The sequence below is a fragment of the Triticum aestivum genome, chromosome 4B, assembly GCF_018294505.1.
Source record: "Triticum aestivum cultivar Chinese Spring chromosome 4B, IWGSC CS RefSeq v2.1, whole genome shotgun sequence".
NCBI lineage: Eukaryota > Viridiplantae > Streptophyta > Magnoliopsida > Poales > Poaceae > Triticum > Triticum aestivum.
This window is the reverse complement of record NC_057804.1, coordinates 233,621,879-233,626,962: the sequence shown is the minus strand read 5'-3', so window position 1 is coordinate 233,626,962 and position 5,084 is coordinate 233,621,879.

Here is a 5,084-nt window from a genome sequence, read left to right as displayed (position 1 = left end):
GAGGCATTATCTGAAGCCCTAGTAGCTGAAAAACTGACCACCCTACAGTCCACGGTGCGCAAGGATGATATGATCCTCTACAAGAGACCTAAATCCACCTCTTTAAAGCCAACAGAGGAAATAGTCAAATTTCAAGTGCACCCGACGGACCCCAACAAGACAGCGTCTATCGGAGCACAGCTGGATCCGGTCGTAGATGTCGTCTTATGCACATTCGTGCATGAAAATTGGGATATTTTTGCTTGGCACCCTTCAGATATGTCAGGCATCCCACGCAGGCTGTCTGAACACAGCCTAAACATAATCAAAGGGGTTCAAACCCATGAAGCAGTGTAACATCCCAATTTTCAATTTGGATGTTATACATAGATCATCATATGCATATCATATTTATTCTTGCTATTTTAAGTATTTTATTTGCGTATCAAAGGGGTTCAAATTATGATTTTTCAAGTATTTTATTTGCTATTTTATTTGGATTAGAAAAAAATATGCATTTTTCAAAATTGCATTTTTAGGCCAGAAAAATTCTCACTTTGTTCTAAATATTCTATTTAGACGGTGAAAATTGTTTTTGGCATTTTTTTAGAATTTTTCTATATTTTATTAGGATTTTTGTTCTTTTTGGGCAAAATATTTAGAAAAACGCGTCGCCCGACTGGGCCAAGCCCAACGCGTCACCACCGCCACGAGTCTTGGAGGGGAACGCCTCCCGAGACCGGCCCCCTCCCCAAGCCAAGCCGCCGCCCCACCCAATAAATAGCGTCGCCGCAGCCCCTCTCCACCCCGTCCCGAGTGCCGCCGCCACCGCTGCTTCGTCGCCGCCGCGTCCGCCCCCGCCCAAGCAGCCGCGCCGCCGGCCGCAGGCGCCGGAGCCGCCACCACGCCCACCGTCGCCGCTGTCGACTCGTAGTCGTCGGTCTTTTTCGGTTTAGGTATAAAAACCGTTCGGTTTTTTCATAAACCCTAGTTCGTTTTTTTAATATTAAATCAGTTTTTCTCGGTTGAGTCTAATCTACGAACGTTCGTCCGTTAGTTCATTGAAATGAATGAGTTTGCTCCATAGTCTTTTTCTTTTTATTTTATTTTTGGCCAGGGACTTATCTGCGATTACTTTTATCGCGATTCAGCCCCTGATCTTTAAACTAGTATAACTTTTTACTCGTTTATCCAAATTAGATAAAACCAGCGCCAAATCTTCGTCTTGAAGTCCTCTTTCCAGTTAATCAACTTGAACATGATTTTGGTGCTGTAAAATTTGACTTTAGTTCATATTAGTAAATGATCTTGCTTCGTTCATATTTTGAGTTTCGTTGCTCTATTTTAGTTGAGTCTTTTTGCAAATTGTAGCTAATCACATGTACCTACTGTTAAGATCTAATTCACATGTTTATAACTCTTCTAGGTTTTAACTCTTGTTAGTTTAAGCCGTTACTTGTTTAGCGTTCGATTTGGATCTTTTCTCGGTTTTCTCGCGTTTCGAATGAGTGATTGCTTATGAACGCTATTGTTTGTCTACACTAGATTACCCGGAGTTCGAAGCTTGTTACTACGAATCTTTAGAGTTTGCAGATCATTAGCAAGGCAAGTTACACTTTGATCATAATCTTTTATACCCAGTTTTTACTATGCATTAGTTCTGCCCCACAAATAATTGCATTGGTAGGATTGGGAACATGTTGTTTTGGTTGTAGTGTTTGAGGCAGGGACCTAATACCTTTTGATCACCCCGAGAATATACGTTATGCTTATTATTTCTTAGCCATGCTCGTAGACGGGGATTGGATCGTGATTCACACATGGAAGTTTGAGAGTTATTTTAGTTGGATAACATTAAGGTGTCAACTTAAATACACATCTCGATGGATTGGTTGAGGCACCTGCGGAACCCAGTGTTGCCTATTTTTGGAAATCCCGGGGTTACCGTGTGATTATCCTATGGAATGCCACCCAGGCTCAAAGGGATCATAAGATTATTCATGCTAGAAACTTCCGTCTGCAGCCACAAGCCATTATGGGCTCTAGCATAGTTGAGTAAGTTGCGTGATCTCTTGAAGAGGTAGACTAGCAGATGTAGAGGGTTGTAGGTGGTACTGTCTACCCGGAGTAGAGAGTTAATGCTTCAGAAAGGCTATGCCTCGATCATCCGATCATGGATGTGGCTGAGTCTTGTGGGGAAAACTACGCAAACCTCTATAGAGTGTATAAACTAATCATGGTTAGCCGTGTCCCCGGTTATGGACATCTTGAGTATCTAGTACTTGAATCTATTGATGTGATCTCATCACGTTACTCTAATTAATTATGATGATGGGTTAATGATGATACTTTTAATTGGGATTTGAGTTGGGTTACCTTCTCAAATAATGGGCAACATGGGAGCAATTAAATAAATGTATTCCTTTCTTGTAGGGAATAACTAGGTTTATGTAAAATCATGAAACTTACAGCCTCCACCAGCCAAATACTGCATGTAGATATAGTCTTTGCATTATCATTGCTTTAAAGTGTAACTATGCCAGCATATTCCATCCACCAGAAAAAGAGTCTTGATGACCCACAAGTATAGGGGATCTATCGTAGTCCTTTTGATAGGTAAGAGTGTCAAACCCAACGAGAAGCTGAAGGAAATGACAAGCGGTTTTCAGTAAGGTATTCTCTGCAAGCACTGAAATTGTAGGTAACAGATAGTTTTGTGATAAGATAATTGTAACGGCTAACAAGCAACGAAAGTAAATAAGGTGCAGCAAGGTGGCACAATCCTTTTTGTAGCAAAGGACAAGCCTGGAAAATTTCTTATAATGAGAAAAGTGCTCCCGAGGACACATGGGAATTATCGTCAAGCTAGATGTCATCATGCTCATATGATTCGCGTTCGGTACTTTGATAATTTGATATGTGGGTGGACCAGTGCTTGGGTACTGCCCTTTCTTGTACAAGCATACCACTTATGATTAACCCCTATTGCAAGCATCCGCAACTACAAAAGAAGTATTAAGGTAAACCTAACCATAGCATGAAACTAGTGGATCCAAATCAGCCCCTTACGAAGCAACACATAAACTAGGGTTTAAGCTTCTATCACTCTAGCAATCCCATCATCTACTTATTACTTCCCAATGCCTTCCTATAGTCCCAAATAATGGTGAAGTGTCATGTAGTCGACGTTCACATAACACCACTAGAGGAGAGACAACATACATCTCATCAAAATATCGAACGAATACCAAATTCACATGACTACTAATAGCAAGACTTCACCCATGTCCTCAGGAACAAACATAACTACTCACAAAGCATATTCATGTTCATGATCAGAGGAGTATTAATATGCATTAAGGATCTGAACATATGATCTTCCACCAAGTAAATCAATTAGCATCAACTACAAGGAGTAATCAACAGTACTAGCAACCCACAGGTACCAATTTGTGGTTTTGATACAAGATTGGATACAAGAGATGAACTAGGGTTTTGAGATGAGATGGTGCTGGTGAAGATGTTTATGGAGATTGACCCCCTCCCCATGAGAGGATCGTTGGTGATGATGATGGTGATGATTTCCCCCTCCTGGAGGGAAGTTTCCTCGGCAGAACAGCTCCACCGGAGCCCTAGATTGGTTCTGCCAAGGTTCTGCCTCGTGGCGGCAGAGTTTCATCCCGTAAGCTTGCTTATGATTTTTTTCCAGTGTGAAAGCCTTCATATAGCAGAAGATGGGCACCGGAGGGCCAACAGGGGCACCAGTAGACAGGGGGCGCGCCCAGTAGGGGGGGCACCCTCCTGGCCAGGGTGTGGGCCCCCTCTGGTACTTTCTTCGCTCAATAATTCTAATTAATTCCAAAAATGACTTTTGTGGAGTTTCAGGACTTTTGGAGCTATGCAGAATAGGTTTCCAATATTTGCTCCTTTTCCAGCCAGAATCCCGGCTGCTGGCATTCTCCCTCTTCATGATAAATCTTGTAAAATAAGAGAGAATAGCCATAAGTATTGTGATGTAACGTGTGATAACAACCCATAATGCAATAAATATCGATACAAAAGCATGATGCAAAATGGACGCATCACTTCTTCTGATGAAAATTTCTAGATGACCACCATTGTAATTAGTAGTATTTTCCCTCCAAGTAGTTGCAACGATCGAGTTAGTAGTTATAGGTTAGACCGTTTTGTATGACTTTTGTCCTATTGATTGAAGTGAAATTGATTGTGTTTGTCGCATGAGCATTATGGGTAGTGAATCTATCTTAGACCTCTATTCTATTCTGTTTTATCACCCCTTCTAAACCCATCAGATGCCTCCGAGACGTGACAATGGATTTGCCATCCCACTGCAGCTCACTCAGTTGATCCAGCAGCAGAATATCTTGATGCAACTTTTAGTCCAGAATCAGAACCAAGGCAACAACAACAACAACAACAACAACAACAACAACAACAACAACAACAACAACAACAACAACAACAACCCACCACCACCCCCTGTTGATCACCTAGCCCGTTTCCTAACGTTGAATCCCCAGTGTTCTCTAGTAGCACCAAGCCGATTGTTGCAGATGATTGGCTCCGCAAGATTGGAAGAGAGCTGACCACTGCAGGATGCACATATGCGGAGAGTGTGTTTTGCCGCACATCAGCTTGATGGACCCACAACTTCATGGTGGGAGAATTTGACATCCACTTACCCCATCGACACTTTTACATGGGATCAGTTTCAGCAGGCTTTCCACACCGCCCATGTTTCAGTTAGAGCTATGAGTATGAAGAAGCGTGAGTTTCGCAACTTGTGCCGAGGAGGACGTTCAGCGGGGCAATATGTGGATGAGTTTAGTAAGTTAGCACGTTATGCTCCTGATGACGTAGCTACAGATGCCGCAAAGTGGGAGAAGTTTCTGGAAGGACTAAATGATGAGCTGAGCATGCAGTTGATGGTGGCAGCATTCAACAACTACTAGGAGTTGGTAGATAGGGCTCTGATGATTGAAGGGAAGCAGCAACAGATTGATAATTGCAAGAGGAAGTATGGACAGGGGAGGTACACTTCTGGAGCCAAGCAGAAGCCCCGCTATTTCCCGTACTCGGGGGGG